Genomic DNA, 18,144 nt, shown 5'->3' on the forward strand with positions numbered 1-18,144 from the left:
TTATCTTGACTTCCTTGATAAATACCTTTCTTCTTGATAGTGAGTTCCCTAAATACAAAGGACATTTAAAGCATTTTATTTCGACCCCAGCAGAGTGTCTATTTAAATCATTAGGTTTACCATGGGTAGGGGGGTACATGAGAGGATTTTACATGACATAAAGATAAATTTTAAGACATTGCTAGTTAAGGATTTGAGTATATGTATTTGTGTGTGTGTGTATATAAATAGATTCTTGATATTCAAAGTGTACTTCCAAGCCTCACCGTGGAGCTCATAAAAAAATGCAGAAACGAGCCCCATCCAGACTTACTGCACCAGAATCTTCATTTTAGTTCTATCCCTGGGTGACTTGTTCATATATCAAACGAGAAATACTGATGAAGAATGAAACCCATGATCTGACAGGTAATGCTGTGTAGAATGGGGCACATTTTTTAAAAGTGAGTCCATTTAAGGCAGCCTGGGTGGCTCAGTGGTTTAGCATTGCCTTCAGCCCAGGGCGTGATCCTGAAGACCCAGGATTGAGTCCCAACGTTGGGCTCCCTGCATGGAGCCTGCTTCTCCCTCTGCCTGTGTCTCTGCCTCTCTCTCTCTCTCTCTGTGTCTCTCATGAATAAATAAATAAAATCTTAAAAAAAAAAGTGAGTCCATTTAAGCTGCATTTAAAGGAAAAATAGTACATATGTATTGCCTAAATATGGCAAACAGTGAAAGAACTAAAAAAAACAAACAAAAACTGAAATGTGGAAAATAGTGAACACGAAATGTGACTAAAAATGTGCAATTAGTTGTGTATAACTTTCTGTGCCTTTGGGCACCATGTTGTTATACTCACCTAATAGGTTGCTACTATTTTTTTCCTCTCCATCTCTACCCTGAATCTTCTTTTCTTTTTCCTTTCTAAGTCAGTAACTTCAAAGCTTTGCCTTATTTGTTTCTTTTTTTTTTTTTAAGATTTTTGTTTATCCATTCATGAGAGACACAGAGAGGCAGAGATATGGGCAGAGGGAGAAGGCTCCCTGCAAAGAGCCCAACACAGGACTTGATCCCAGGACCCTGGGATCACAACCTGAGCCAAAGGCAGACGCTTAAGCACTGAGCCATCCAGATGTCCCACCTTATTCGTTTCTTTACTCAGTCAACAGATACTTGTCTGGGAGCGCTTGTCTGTGCCATAGCCTAGGTATTGGTAAACAAGAAATTACATATATATTTACACACACACACACATACACACACATATATGCATAATAAGTATTAGATAGATATTAGATATATTAACCTCATAGATATTATATTATTCCACCATACCTATGATATCTGTAGGTAACTAAAGTAATTTCTTTATTACTGACAACTAACAAACCCAAGAACAAAGAACAAACCTCACTATCCTCAGGTTTGACTTAATCATGCAAAGCCATGAGCACATGCACATGTTGCAATACTTCAGCTGTAAAAGAAAGTATACTTAATCCTATGACAAAGTACTAGCTGTACATAAAGCAAAACCAGTTGAGTAATGGTAGCATGTAAACTCCACCCAGATTCCACAGGTCCTAGGAGTGGAATATGTCACATCTTCATCCTTTGATATGTCCTACCACTAGCAGACATGGGCCCTTTCAGGCAGTTAAAAGCCAGGGGTCATAAAAAAGCAGTCAAAAAGCCCTTTGCTCTGAGTGACTAACTGCTAGCTGCTACTTTGGGGCTGCTATTTGAGGCAATACAGTCTTACTCTTGGAATCCTAGGCATTAATTGTTCAACTATATCATTCTTAATCTAACCCTCATGAAACCAGGAATTTCAAAGGTAAAATGCTTCATGTACAGAGCTTATCATTCTTCTCAGACTTTCAAAATAGTCATGCTTTAGGAAGGTGCTTCTCAAAATTCTTTTGTCCACTTATGAGTAAATCTTTTATGATGTAACATTAGGGATATTGTTACTCTGTGTTTTGCTGGTTTGACACTTCCAATGGCCTAAATAAAGTGAGTCGTGAATGGTTTAGAGTGTGGTTTTAAGATCAAGAGACATGGGGCATTTGTACCAAGAATAATAATGTATTGCCTAAATATGGCAAACAGTGAAAGAGCTAAAAAACTTTTTACTTTTAAGAAAATCTTATTTAAAGATGTAGGGCAATTAGCAATCAATACTTTATTCCGTAGAGAATTGATTCCATAATCCAATGAAGATCTAGTATGAATGACTGACCACTGAGGCAGTTTTATTATTGAAGATATTCAAATGCTCACTTCTCTGTGTTATTTTGATGTAAAGGCTACAATTTAATATTTATCAAATGTCTTAAGTGCTTTATTTGTATCTTCTCATTTAATCCTCACAACTTCCATTTTAGAGGAGAGAAAACAGATACAGTTGATTTGAACCCAGAATAGCATGAGGATAAAGTTCAAATTCTTAATTCTTTCCTTGACATTAACTTAAACTTTTTTTTTTTTTTTTTTAGTTTATGGTGTCTGTGAAGCATGAGTCTCTAATATAGGGGAAAAATTTGGCTGGCTTGAAGAAAAAGTAAATTGAAACCGAAAGCAATTAATTTCTCTTAATGTGAATGAAAAATGACCTAAATACTGTGGAGAAGTGATTTCAAATATGGAAGTTTATAGGGAAAAAAACTTCTTTTCTAAATAAGCAATTTAGCATTAATCCTCCTATTTTTATATCTTTATATTTACATTTTACATTTGTTCTTAAAACTTGCTATTTTCTACCCAACCATGGATATATTGTTACATATATGTACATTCTCTCTCTTTCTCAGGGTGTGTGTATACATTTTTACACCAATATATGCAGTTATTTATTCATAAAATGACTAAGAAAGATTGCCTTGGCTCTCTTTACCCCTCTGTAAATCTCTCAGTTCTCCAGTGTTTGGAAAGGAAATATGATCAGTAGAATGAAACTGGACCTACAACCTTCAGACCTTTGCTCGTGACTTAACTGGCTGTTTGTGCTTCAGTATCTTCTATCTGTAACGTGAGAACCATAGCAGAACCAACAGATAAGGTTACTAGGAAGATAAAAGGTAATAAGGAATGTCAGTAGTACCGTCCCTGTGGAGGAGCTTTAGAGCTTGAGCCGTTAGGCCTGTTTCCTGAGGTTCTGGCAAAAGATACAGCCTAGTATAGGCTGTGCTGGTTAGATTTCAGCCTTCCCTGTTCCAGTCCATAAGCTAGGACTAAGCCCCATTCAGGCTAGTCTGCATGTTCTGTATCAGCTACAAAGTGATTTCTTGCAAAGACAGCTTTCCCTTCACTGTGTGATGTCTTTGTGATGAGAAATAAAGAAACAAAGATTTAGTAAAGGGGTGTCTGGGTGGCTCAGCTGGTTAGACTCAGATCATGATCCCCGAATCCTGGGATCAAGCCCTGCGGGGTGGTGGTGGTGGTGGTGGTGGTGGTGGTGGTGGTGGTGGAGTTCCCTGCTCAGTGGGGAGTCTGCTTCTTCCTCTGCCTTTCTCCCTCTCTCCCTCAGCCCCTCTCCTCCCACCCCACCTCACTCTTGTGTACATGCTTTCTTTCTTTCTAATAAATAAATAAGATCCTAAAAAAAATTTAGTAAAATAAAGTTACTGAAACTCAGTAAAATAATATACATTGGAATTGATGGTATCATTTGTATATTATTACATCCACTAGAAAAAATTTCAAATGTAAAAATTTTTCCCTATTGTTGTGGCTATTATGGATGTAATAATTTTTAAATAGCCATGGGACTTACATATGAATTGTTTAGATTTCTTTCTTTTGTATCTTTCAGAAAATTAACCATTTTTTGACATTATAATAGTATCTGAATAGAAACAGAAATAATAGAAATCTGAAAAGAGGGACGCCTGGGTGGCTTAGTGGTTGAGCATCTGCCTTTGGCTCAGGGCCTGACCTGGGATCCTGGGATCAAGTCCCTGCATCAGGCTCCCTGCAGGGAGCCTGCTCCTCCCTCTGCTTATGTCTTTGCCTCTTTCTGTGTCTCTCATGAATAAATAAATAAAATCTTAAAAAAAAAATCTGAAAAGAGATATTCAAATGTTTTAAATAATTATCTGCAGACCTAACTTTTCTATATTTAACATGTATTGGTGTATTTATAATTTAAAAAACCTTTTATTTAAAAATTCTTTGGTATTATTTTTGAAATAGCTATTTTATATCTCTTTGGGATGATTTTAGCCATTGGGTAAAGCCAGCAATGAAAAGAAGGATTTGACACTTCAAAAAATAAAATAGTTTTGGCATGTGAAAAGTCACACCTCAAACTTTAGCCGTTAATATTAACAGGGATACTTATAGCTGAAAGGGTCGTTACATATTATAAAGGAAGTTTCACTAAATATAGTCAGCATTAAGAGGAGCTGACAGGAAGAGTTGAAAATAAAACCTCAAGACAAATTTTGATTTAAAAATCTTATTTTTTCATGTGTTAATGTCATTTTTGAGGAAACTTCACACCTTATTGCAACATAATAAAGAAATGAGGGATCCCTGGGTGGCGCAGCGGTTTGGCGCCTGCCTTTGGCCCAGTGCGCGATCCTGGAGACCCGGGATCGAATCCCACGTCGGGCTCCCGGTGCATGGAGCCTGCTTCTCCCTCTGCCTGTGTCTCTGCCTCTCTCTCTCTCTCTGTGTGACTATCATAAATAAATAAAAAAAAAAAATTAAAAAAAAAAAAAAAGAAATGAGAAAAGTAAAAAAAATGGTTAGTTAGCCCAAAGTAGCGGACAGTCTTTAAATAGGTAGATACATAGCCCATGAGAGTTTGAAGCTTTCATCTTATTCATCCTGTTGGCCTATTTAGATTTGTCCAACACCAATTTGGTTAAAACATATTCTTTTCTTATAGTTTTAATTGAACTATATAAAAATTGTTTTGTCCTAATAAGTGAGCTGGATTTTCTTCACTATAACAGGGTTAATATCCTTATAAATATTATACCAGAATATTTTAATTTCTTACTGAAAACATGTCCCCCTTCAGGTCAGGAATATAGGGAAGAGATAGGTGGGAAGATAGTAGAGTATGAGGATCCTAAGCTGACCTCCTCACAGGGATACAACTAGATAACACATCTGTGTAAATAACCCAGAAAATGACCCAAAAACTGGCAGAACAAACTCCACAGCTAAATGTAGAGAAGAGGCCACATAGAAGGGAGTAGAAGGGCAGAGACGCAGTGGGGAGTTAAACAGAGCCTCAGGACTGAGGGAGGGAGGGTCTGGCATATATGGAGAGGGGAGAGGAACAGACTATTACCCCTAGAAGCCCACATGGGAGGTAAAGCCCCATAATATTTGGCTTTGAAAACCAGAGGGGCCAAATTTTGTGAGTGTTTACAACCAGCAGGACTTAAAACTTGGAATTTTAGGGCAGCTCCGGTGGCCCAGTGGTTTAGCGCCATCTTCAGTCCGGGGTGTGATCCTGGAGACCTGGGATCCAGTCACACGTGAGGCTCCCTGCATGGAGCCTGCTTCTCCCTCTGCCTGTGTCTCTGCCCCCTCCCTCTCTGTGTATCTGTCATGAATAAATAAATAAAATCTTAAAAAAAAAAAAAAACTCTGGAATTTTAAAAATCAGTGGGCTCAGCTCTAGGAGAGCTGGGAGAGCAAGAGGAAACCGAGTCGTCACCTTTAAAGAGAGCACAACAAGCAGCCTCTCTGATATAGCACAGAAGCAGCAGTTTGAAAAATGCCTGGGGCAGGGGCATATGGGAAAGAGTTATTTACTCATCTCAGAGCATGTCCTGAAGGGACAGAGATTCTTGGGAGCCTCCTTCAGGAGCAATGAAGCTGGTGGGCACCATTTCCATCCCCAGCTCCTAACATAAACTCATGGCCACCTGCTCAAACCAGTACAACCAACACTCACTTCCTAACTTGCTAACAACCCTGCCTCACCTACCTGCACTTCAGAGTATCCATCCCCTCCAGTCAGGACTGCTCCAATCCAGCAATGCAGGTCCTCTCTCCCAGAGGACTGACACAATATGCCCCGCTCTGCACACATTGTGGATCCTCTCCCTCTAATATGCTCTTGGCCAAAGTTGCCACAAGCCTGGCAATGTGCAAGTGGCCCCAAGAGGGACTAGCACCACCCCAAAGAGACTTTCGACCCAGGGAGAGGAAAAGATAACCACACACATCAGTGAGATTATAGCCCAAGGGGTGGGCTGGAGGCAGACATCTGGTCTGACTGCAGGCCCAATCCACCAAAGAAAGCTTAGGGGACAACACAGGGAGAGTGCCCTGCAGTTTGGTGCTACTATTTCTCACAAATGCCTGATCTGACTCAACTCAAGTCCAAGGTGACTCCAGATGGGCCCACTAACACCACAGGGACCAAACACTGTCCACAACAGGCAAAGAAAGCTACGTGATTGTACTGAAGGGAAAAGTGACTCACCTACAACAGCAGGGCACACTCAACACCCATAGGAGACGATCCTGATGTGCCAGGCTCTACTGCATCAGGCTATTGTACTGCAAGGAACTATAGAACCTGTTTAATAAAGCCACTTCTTTCAAGAGCAGGACATGTAGCTGACTTTCCTAAAACACAGAAACAGACTCAAAGAGACAAAATGAGGAAACAGAGGAATACATCCCAAATAAAACAATAGGACAAATCACAGCAAGAGACCTAAGCAAAATGAAGATAAGTAATATGCCTGATAGAGAATTTAAGTCAATAATCATAAAGATACTCACTGGACTTGAGAAGGGGGGAGGACATCAGTGAGATCCTTAATAAAGAGATAAAAAGAAATCAAAGATGAACAAAATAATAAATGAAATTAAAAATGAACTAGATGGAATAAATAGCAGACTAGAGGAAGAAGAACAAATCAGTTACCTGGAGGACAGAGTAATGGAAAATAATCAAGCTGAACAGATGAGAGAAAAAAATTATGCAAAAGGAGAATAGACTTAGGCAACTCCATGACCCCACCAAGCATAATAACATTTACATTACAGACAGCTTAGAAAGAGAAGAGAGAAAAGAGAACAGAAAATTTATGTGAAGAAATAATAGCTGAAAATTTCTGGAATCTGGGGAAGGAAATAGAAATCCAGATTCAGGAGACACAGAGACTCCCCCACCCCCTAACAATCCAAGGAGGTCCACTCCAAGACACAGAAATTAAAATGTCTAATAGTAGTGACAGAGAATTTTAAAGGCAGCAAGACAAAAGAAAGCAGATACATACAAGGGAAACCCTGTAATGCAATTGGCATATTTATTCAAACCAAACTTTCCAGGCCAGACAGGAGTGACCTGACATATTCAAAGTGCTAAAAGAAGAAGAAGAACAACAACAACAAAAAACTGCAGCCAAGAATACTCTGTCCAGCAAGGCTCTCATTAAGAAAAAAGAGATAAAGAGTTTCCCAGACAAATAAAAGTTAAAGGAATTCATGACCAGTGAGCCAGCCCTGTAAAAAATGTTAGAAAGGATTCTTTTAGTAGAAAGGAAAGACCATAAGTAAGAGTAAGGAAAGTAGGGATCACAAATGCAGTAAAAATAAGTATATATGTAAGAATCAGTCAAGGGACTCAGAAAACAAAAGGATGTAAATTATGACATCATGTACCTAAAACATGGGGGAGAGAGGTGTAAGGAATGGGTTCTAACTTAAGGACCATCAATTTAATATAGACTGCTATATGCAGAACATGTTATATATAAACCTAATGGTAATCACAAGTCAAAAACCAGTAATAGATATACAAAAAATAAAGAGAAAAGAATTAAAGTATATCACTTAAGAAAGCCAACTAATCAGAGAGAAGAACAAAGAAAGAAAAGAATAGAGGAGAACTATAAAAACAACAATAAAACAAGTAACAAAATGGCAATACATGCATATGTATCAATAATTACTTTGAATGTAAATGGATTAAATGCTTCAATCAAAAGACACAGGGTGATAGAATGGATAAAGAACAAGACCCATCTAAAAGCTGCCTACTCATTTCAGACCTAAAGACACATGCAGATTAAATTTGAAGGGATGGAGAAGTATTTATCATACAAATGGATGTGAAAAGAAAGCTGGGGTAGCAATACTTAACATCAGACAAAATAGACTTTAAAACAAAGACCATTAGAAGAGACCAAGGACACAATATAATCATACAGGGAACAATCCAACAAGAAGATATAACAACTGTGAATACACAGTTGTGTATACACAAAATACACAACACAGTTAATAACAAGCATGAAGGAAGTAATCAATAGTAATACAATAATAGTAGGTGAATTTAACAGCCGACTTACATCGGTAGACAGGTCATTCAAACAGAAAATCAACATGGAAGTAATAGCTTTAAATGACTCATTGATCCAGATGTATTTCACAGATATATTCAGAACATTCCATCCTAAAACAGCAGAATGCACATTCTTTTCAAGTGTACATGGAACATTCTCCAGAATAGATCACACATAAGGCTACAAAACAAGCCTTAACAAATTAAAAAAGATTGAAATCATAACATACATCTTTTCTGCCCACAACACTATGAAACTAGAAATTAGCCACAAGAAAAAAATCTGGAAAGAGCACAGATACATGCTACTAAATGAATGCTACTAAACAATGAATCAGTCAACCAAGAAATCAAAGAGGAAATCAAAAAACACATGGATACAAATGAAAATGAAAATACAATGGTTCAAAATCTTTGGGATGCAGCAAAACTGTTCTAAGAGAAAGTTTATAGCTAAATACAGGTCTACCTCAATAAGTAAGAAGAATCTCAAATAAACAACCTAACCTTATATCTAAAGGAGCTAAAGAGAAGAACAAACAAAACTCAAAACCAGTTGATGAAAGAAAATGATAAAGTAGAGCAGAAATGAATGAAATAGAAACTAAACACAATAAATAAAACACATTAATGAAACTAGGAGATAATTCTTTGAAAAAAATCAACAAATTGATAAAACTTTAGTCAGACTCATCCAGAAAAGAGATAGAGGACTCAAATAAGTGAAATCAGAAATGAAAGAGTGAGAAATAACAACTGATACCACAGCAACAGAAAGGATTACAAGAGAATATTATGAAAAATTATATGTCAATAAATTGGGCAACCTAGAAGAAATGGACAAATTCCTAGAAACATATAACCTCCCAAAACTGAATCAGAAATAGAAAATTTGAGTAGATAGATTATTATCAATGACACTGAATTAGTCATCAAAAAATTTCCAATAAATAGAACTCCATGGCCAAACAGCTTCACAGATGAATTCTATGAAACATTTAAAGAGGAGTTAATACCTATTCTTTTCAAAATATTCCAAAAAAATAGAAGAGGAAGGAAAACTTTCAAATTCATTCTACAAGGCTAGCATTACCCTGATACCAAAACCAGATAAAGACACTACAGAGAGAGAGAGAGAGAGGAGAGAGAGAGACAGAGAACTACAACCAAGTATCCCTGATGAACATAGATGCAAAAATCCTCAACAAAATACTAGCAAACCAAATCCAGCAGCACATGAAAAAAAAATCATTCATCATGATCAAGTAGGACTTATTCTGGGGATTAAGGGTGGTTCAATATTCAAAAATCAATCAACATGATATATCACATCAATAAGACAAAGGATAAAAACTGTAAGATCATTTCAATAGATGAAGAAAAAGCATTTGACAAACATGCATTCATGATAAAAAAAAAAAACCCTCAACAAAGTAGGTTTAGAGGGAACATACCTCAATATAACAAAGGTTATATATGAAAAGCTGACTGATAACATCATCCCAAATGGGGAAAAACAGAAATTTGCTGCTACAGTCAGGTACAAGACAGGGATATCCACTTTTATACTTTTATTCAACATAGAACTGGAAGTCCTAGTCACAGCAATCAGACAACAAACAGAAACAAAAGGCACCCAAATCAGCAAGAAAGAAGAAAAACTTTCATCATTTATTTATTTTTATTTTTATTTTTTTTACTTTCATCATTTATAAATTACATGATACTCTATATAGAAAATCTGAAAGAATCCTCCAAAAGAACTGCTAGAACTGAAAAACAAATTCAGTAAAGTCACAGGATACAAAATGAAGGTACAAAAATCTGTTGCCAATAACAAGGCAACAGAAAGAGAAACTTAAAAATCAATCCTATTTACAATTACAACAAAATAATAACATATCTAGAAATAAGCTTTAAGAAGGTAAAAGACCTATATTCTGAAAACTATAAAATATTGATGAAAGAAACTAAAGATAACACAAAGAATGAAAAGATATTCCATGCTCATGGATTAGAACAAATATTGTTAAAATGTCCACACTACCCAAAGCAATCTATACATTTAATGCAATCTCTATTAAAATACCAATAGTATTTTTCATAGAACTAGAACAAACAATTCTAAAATTTGTATGAAACCACAAGGGACCCCAGATAGCCAAAGCCATCTTAAAAATGAAAAACAAACCTGGAAGAAGTACAATTCGAGATTTCAAGTTAGGCTACACAGCTGTAGTAATCAAAACAGTATGGTATTGGCAAAAGATGAAACACATAGATCATTAATATATAATATAGAGCCTAGAAACAAACCCACGATTATATGGTAAATTAGTCTTCAACAAAAAGGGCAAGGATATGCAATGGGAAAAAGTCTCTTCAACAAATGGTGTTGGGAAAACTGGATAGCTACATGCAAAAGAATGAAACTGGACTACTTTCTAACACTATACACAAAAATAAACTCAAAATGAATTAAGGATCTATATGTGAGGCCGGAAACCATAAAAGCCCTTAAAGAGAGCATGGGCAGTAAATTCTCTAACATTGGCCATAACAATATTTGATATTGTCTCCTGAGGCAAGGGAAACAAAAGCAAAAATAAACTATTGGGACTACATCAAAATAAAAAGCTTCTACATAGCAAAGGAAACTACTGACAAAACTAAGTAAGATATCCTACTCAATGGGAGCTATTTGTAAATGATATATCTGCATTCAAAATCTATAAAGAATCTATCAAACTTAACAGCAAAAGACCCTCCAAATAATCCAATTAAAAATGGGCAGAAGACATGAATAGACATTTTCCAAAGAAGACATATAGATGGCCAACACACTGTGAAAAGATGTTCAACATCACTCATCATCAGGGAAATGCAAATCAAAACCATGATGAGATACCACCTCACACCCTGTCAGAATGACTAAAAACAAAAACAAAAACAAAAACAAAACAAAACAAAAAAACAAGAAATAACAAGTGTTGGCGAAGATGTAGAGAAAAAGGAACCCTCAGGAACTGTTGGTGGGAATGCAAACTGGTGCAGTCACTGTGAAAAACAATATGGAAGTTCCTCAAAATTAAAAAATAGAACTGCCATATGATACAGTAATCTCACTACTTTGTATTTACCCCCCAAACCATGAAAACACCACTTTGTTTTTTTGTTTTGTATTTTTTTAAGATTTTATTTATTCATGAGAGACACAGAAAGAGAAAGGCAGAGACATAGGCAGAAGAAGAAGCAGGCTCTATACAGGGAGCCCAATGTGCGACATGATCCTGACACTCTAGGATCATGCCCTGAGCTGAAGGCAGATCCGCTTAACCGCTGAGCCACCCAGGTGTCCCCAATTTTTCCATATTCTTGATAATACTTGTTTTGTGTTTTCTCCATAATACCCAAATGGTGTGAGGTGGTATCTTACTGTGGTATTGACTTGTCTGACCCTAATAACTAATGATGTCAAGTGTCATTTCATTTGTTTATTGTCCATTTGTAAACCTTCAGCAAAATGTCTATTCAAGTCGTATAGCTGCCTTTGAATCGGGTGGTTTTTGTTGTTGAATCTTAGGAGTTCCTTAAATGTTCTAGATATTAATCCCTTATTAGATATGTGATAAGCAAATGTTTTCCCCCATTATGTGGGTTTCCTTTTTACTGTTGCCATGTCCTTTTTTTTATATAAATTTATTTTTTATTGGTGTTCAATTTGCCAACATACAGAATAACACCCAGTGCTCATCCCATTCAAGTGCCCCCCTCAGTGCCCGTCACCCAGTCACCCCCACCCCTCCACCCACCTCCTCTTCCCTGACCCCTAATTCATTTCCCAGAGTTAGGGGTCTCTCATATTCTGTCTCCCTTTCTGATATTTCCCACTCATTTTTTCTCCTTTCCCTTTTATTCCCTGTCACTATTTTTTATATTCCCCAAATGAATGAGACCATATAATGTTTGTCCTTCTCCGACTGACTTACTTCACTTAGCATAATACCCTCCAGTCCATCCACATCGAAGCAAATGGTGGGTATTTGTCGTTTCTAATGGCTGAGTAATATTCCATTGTATACATAAACCACATCTTCTTTATCCATTCATCTTTCGATGGACACCAAGGTTCCTTCCACAGTTTAGCTATTGTGGACATTGCGGCTATAAACATCGGGGTGCAGGTGTCCCGGCATTTCATTGCATCTGTATCTTTGGGGTAAATCCCTAGCAGTGTAATTGCTGGGTCAGGGAAGATCTATTTTTAACTCTTTGAGGAATCTCCACACAGTTTTCCAGAGTGGCTGCACCAGTTCACATTCCCACCAACAGTGCAGGAGGGTTCCCTTTTCTCCGCATCCTCTCCAACATTTGTTGTTTCCTGCCTTGTTAATGTTCCCCATTCTCACTGGTGTGAGGTGGTATCTCATTGTGGTTTTGATTTGTATTCCCTGATGGCAAGTGATGCGGAGCATTTTCTCATGTGCATGTTGGCCATGTCTATGTCTTCCTCTATGAGATTTCTGTTCATGTCTTTTGCCCATTTCATGATTGGATTGTTTGTTTCTTTGGTGTTGAGTTTAATAAGTTCTTTATAGATCTTGGATACTAGCTCTTTATCTGATATGTCATTTGCAAATATCTTCTCCCATTCTGTAGGTTGTCTTTTAGTTTTGTTGACTGTATCCTTTGCTGTGCAAAAGCTTCTTGTCTTGATGAAGTCCCAATAGTTCATTTTTGCTTTTGTTTCTTTTGCCTTCATGGATGGATCTTGCAAGAAGTTACTGTGGCCGAGTTCAAAAAGGGTGTTGCCTGTGTTCTCCTCTAAGATTTTGATGGAATCTTGTCTCACATTTAGATCTTTCATCCATTTTGAGTTTATCTTTGTGTATGGTGAAAGAGAGTGGTCTAGTTTCATTCTTCTGCATGTGGATGTCCAATTTTCCCAGCACCATTTATTGAAGAGACTGTCTTTTTTCCAGTGGTTAGTCTTTCCTCCTTTATCGAACATTAGTTGACCATAAAGTTGAGGGTCCGCTTCTGGATTCTCTATTCTGTTCCATTGATCTGTCTGTTTTTGTGCCAGTACCACACTGTCTTGATGACCACAGCTTTGTAGTACAACCTGAAATCTGGCATTGTGATGCTCTCAGATATGGTTTTCTTTTTTAAAATTCCCCTGGCTATTCGGGGTCTTTTCTGATTCCACACAAATCTTAAAATAATTTGTTCTAACTCTCTGAAGAAAGTCCATGGTATTTTGATAGGGATTGCATTAAACGTGTAAATTGCCCTGGGTAACATTGACATTTTCACAATATTAATTCTGCCAATCCACGTGCATGGAATATTTTTTCCATCTCTTTGTGTCTTCCTCAATTTCTTTCAGAAGTGTTCTGTAGTTTTTAGGGTATAGATCCTTTACCTCTTTGGTTAGGTTTATTCCTAGGTATCTTATGCTTTTGGGTGCAAATGTAAATGGGATTGACTCCTTAATTTCTCTTTCTTCAGCCTCATTGTTAGGAAAACACCACTTTGAAAGGCTATAGGTACTGCTATGTGTATTGCAGCATTATTTACAATAGCCAAATTATGGAGGCAGATGATCTCCATCAACTGACGAATGGATAAAGAAGAAGTGGTATACACGCGCGCACACACACACACAAACACACATATATATATACACATCTATATATAATGGAATATTATTCAGCCATAGAAAAGAATGAAATCTTCCTATTTTTTTTTATTGGTGTTCAATTTACCAACATACAGAATAACCCCCCAGTGCCCGTCACCCATTCACTCCCACCCCCCGCCCTCCTCCCCTTCTACCACCCCTAGTTCATTTCCCAGAGTTAGCAGTCTTTACGTTTTGTCTCCCCTTCTGATTTTTCCCACACATTTCTTCTCCCTTCCCTTATATTCCCTTCCACTATTATTTATATTACCCACATGAATGAGAACATATAATGTTTGTTCTTCTCCGACTGACTTACTTCACTCAGCATAATACCCTCCAGTTCCATCCACGTTGAAGCAAATGGTGGGTATTTGTCATTTCTAATGGCTGAGTAATATTCCATTGTATACATAAACCACATCTTCTTTATCCACTCATCTTTCGATGGACACCGAGGCTCCTTCCATAGTTTGGCTATCGTGGCCATTGCTGCTATAAACATCGGGGTGCAGGTGTCCCGGCGTTTCATTGCATCTGTATCTTTGGGGTAAATCCCCAACAGTGCAATTGCTGGGTTGTAGGGCAGGTCTATTTTTAACTCTTTGAGGAACCTCCACACAGTTTTCCAGAGTGGCTGCACCAGTTCACATTCCCACCAACAGTGCAGGAGGGTTCCCCATTCTCCACATCCTCTCCAACATTTGTTGTTTCCTGCCTTGTTAATGTTCCCCATTCTCACTGGTGTGAGGTGGTATCTCATTGTGGTTTTGATTTGTATTTCCCTGATGGCAAGTGATGCAGAGCATTTTCTCTTATGCATGTTGGCCATATCTATGTCTTCCTCTGTGAGATTTCTGTTCATGTCTTTTACGTCTTCCCATTTTTAACAACATGGATGGATCTAAAGAGTATTATACTAAGTGAAATAAGTCAGAGAAAGACAAACCATATGATTTCTTTCTTATGTGTAATTTGAGAAAAAAAAAACAAATGAACAAAAGGAAAAAAGAGAGAGACGAATCAAGAAATAGCATCAACTATGAGAACAAACTGATGGTATCAGAGGGGAGTTGGGTGGGTGGGGATGGGTGAAATGGTGATGGGGATTAAAGAGTACACTTATCATTATGAGCACCAAACAAGGTATAGAATAAAAAAAAAAAAACAATGTATAGAATCATTAAAACACTATATTGTACACCGGAAACTAATTTAACACTAGGTTAAATATTCCTTGAATTTAAAAAAAGCATAGAGGAAGCAAGAATTTTGGTCCCCTTATTAAAATGATAGCCTTAAAAACCAAATGATTTTCATAGGAGCTTCTATATTCACTTGCTTTAAAACTCATAGAATTCAAATAACTGTTTTCAACGTGCTATAGAACAGCCATATTTTCATAATTGCATTTGAATCATTCAAAAAAAGTTAAATCTCTTTCAATATAATTTGAGTGACTACATTCTTTCCTCAGGTTTGTGCTCTGAGGTATCTGGGATTCAATCCTAGTGCAACTGCATTCTAGATATGAGACACTGGGCAAGTCACTTAATTTCTTCAGTTGATGGGAAATTAAAATGATGTTATATATTTAAGTCCTACAGCATTACATCTTATAGAAAGCATTTGTTAAATGTAACCCGAGTTATAGAACCATAGTAGTGATTTAGGTGGCCAAAATATCACATTAACTAAAAATATTTCCATGCTCTGGTATTCTGGACATACCACCATTCTTTGAAATGTCCACAGTCTAATTTGTGTGAACTAAGAACACCAATAATCTAAATGATGGCAATAACAGAACATGTTAGGCTATCAATTATTTGACTTTTATATACTCATTTGAAATATGTTTAAAGAACCTTTGCTCTATGCCAGGCAATAGTCTGGGCATTGGACTAACAATGGTAACAGTCCTTGCCTGTATGGAGCTTACAGTCTAGAAGGCAGAAACACTCCGGATCTACTCCGGATTGGGAGTGAGGGAAGTCCAGGATGAGGCACTGACATCCAAGCTGACAACTAAAGGATGAGAAGAAGCCAGCAAGGCAAAGGTCTTAGTGTCCCCAGCTGTATTCCCAAGGAAGCAGCAAATGCAAAGATTGTAAAGGCAGAAGAAACTTGCTTATTTGCAGAACAGAAAGAAAGCTGATGTGGTAAATAAAGTACAGTAAGTGAAGGGAGAGTGGGAGGAGGAGAGGGCTGGGTCATGTAAAGTTTTGGTCATGAGAAGACTTTTGTTTTTTAAACAGGTGAAAGAGACACCTGACTTGCAATTTAAAGACTACCATAGCTGCTGTGTGGGCAATGGCTGTTGGGAGATGAAAGTTCAAACAGGACATGAAATAAGAAGTCATTTTAATTCAGAAGACATGATGTGAAAAAATAAAAAAAAGACATGATGTGCCTAGGGTTGAGGTGGTCACTGTGAAGATGGAAAGATTGGATGTTCTATAACATATATGCTCCAAAAGGGTATATTTAGAAGTAGAGTTGGTAAGACTTCTTGATATTATGAGAGATGAGAAAGTAACCAAGGACAACTGCAAGGCTTTTGGCTTGCGAAATTGGGTAGTCTGTGATACAATTTACTGAGATGAGGAAATTTAAGGAGGAAGATTATGCAATGAGGCCAGTTTTCAGAGCCACGTGGCCAACCTCAAGAGTGGATGTGTTCCATTTCTCCAAATATGATGTGATTACTTGGAAACAGAAAACTTGCCACTTCCCTCATCCTTCTAAAATACCTTTCACTTTCTACCTTTTACCTAAAACTATACAAAAACTGGAATATTTAGAAGCACCCGGGTGGCTCAGTCAGTTAAATGTCTGCATTCAGCTCAGATCATGATCCCAGGGTCCTGGGATGGAGCCCCACATTGGGCTCCCTGCTCAGCAGAGTCTGCTTCTCCCTCTGCCCCTTCCTCACCTTGTGCACTCTCTCTTGGTATACCCAAGATCACTGCATAGGTAGATTTAGTGTTTAGTTCATAGGATGGCTATCCTGTAGCTGTGCTTTCACGTGATGGAAGAGGCAAGGGGGCTCTGGGTTGTGTTTTAATAAAGGTACCAGTTCTATTCATGAGGGCTCCACTCTCATGACCTTATAGTCTCCCAAAGGTCACACCCCAAAATGTCACTATCACAATGGGGATTAGCTTCTTTTCAACGTATGAATTTTGAGGATATGCAAACATTTAGTATATATAGCAGGTCTTGATTGCTACCTGAAGTCCTCCATTGCCAGCATCAGTAAAGATCAAGAAAGCACCAGCATCAAAACTTACAGAATGTCAGAAGCTTGGAATAAGACCCCAAAGACAATATTGAGGCATATTTTAGGAGCATCACCAGTGCTCTCGATAGCATTAGAGGGCAATATTTTGTGGGAAAACAGAAGGATCAAAGACTTCATTGGAAGTTATCCCAAGAAGTAAGATCTTGTGAAGATCTGAAATTCCTTTACCAATTTATTTTTATTTTCAATTCATAAAAAGTCTATTTTTTTCAACAAATTTGGTACATCTTATATAATGTTATAGATTTAATGAAATACCATTTGCCTTTGCAGACAGAGCCAATAAGGACTTAGGGGTAAAGAGAGTAGAGTGACTGTGTAAAAGTGAAGATTCCAACCCCAGATTCTTATTCTTCAATTTGACTATTTTTCTGAGTCCAAGTTCGTCTATTACTTTCCCTCTAGTCTGTTTCTAGTACTTTGCTACTAATGCTTAAAAATGGAGTATCCATGTCATTAATTTACAGCATTTCCAACACATAAACCTCCAAGTACAGGTCAAAGACTGGACTTTGGCCACAATCAACTTAAGAGATGTCTTCCAAGGATAGCATATGCATAGAAATGTTAGGCTTTATTTCTTTTAACTTCTTGCCTGATGCAAAACAAACTTTGAATTTATATTCTTTGAGTCTTATTCAGCCTACAGGGTTTTCTGTTATCACTCTGTGTTAAAAGAAGAACATGAGACCATTTGTAAAGGTTTTTGATGTGCAAAATTGTATACCTATAAGTTATAACAATTGTACCTTGCAAAAGGAATTTTTTCAAATTTTCATCTTTTAGCCACAGAACATTAAGTAGCACAATCCATTTTATATTTAATTTTATTTGAATGTTACATAATTAGGACAT

The 18,144-nt window shown here is 37.3% G+C and overlaps 1 long non-coding RNA gene across 1 annotated transcript in view; it reads right to left on the reverse strand.

Moving 5' to 3' along the window:
* The window catches only part of LOC144287457 (uncharacterized), a 51,928-nt gene that overhangs the window by 11,110 nt on the left and 22,674 nt on the right, over positions 1-18,144 (reverse strand). The gene's annotated exons all lie outside the window — the stretch shown is intronic.

This window comes from Canis aureus, chromosome 17, assembly GCF_053574225.1.
Source record: "Canis aureus isolate CA01 chromosome 17, VMU_Caureus_v.1.0, whole genome shotgun sequence".
NCBI classification, from domain to species: domain Eukaryota; kingdom Metazoa; phylum Chordata; class Mammalia; order Carnivora; family Canidae; genus Canis; species Canis aureus.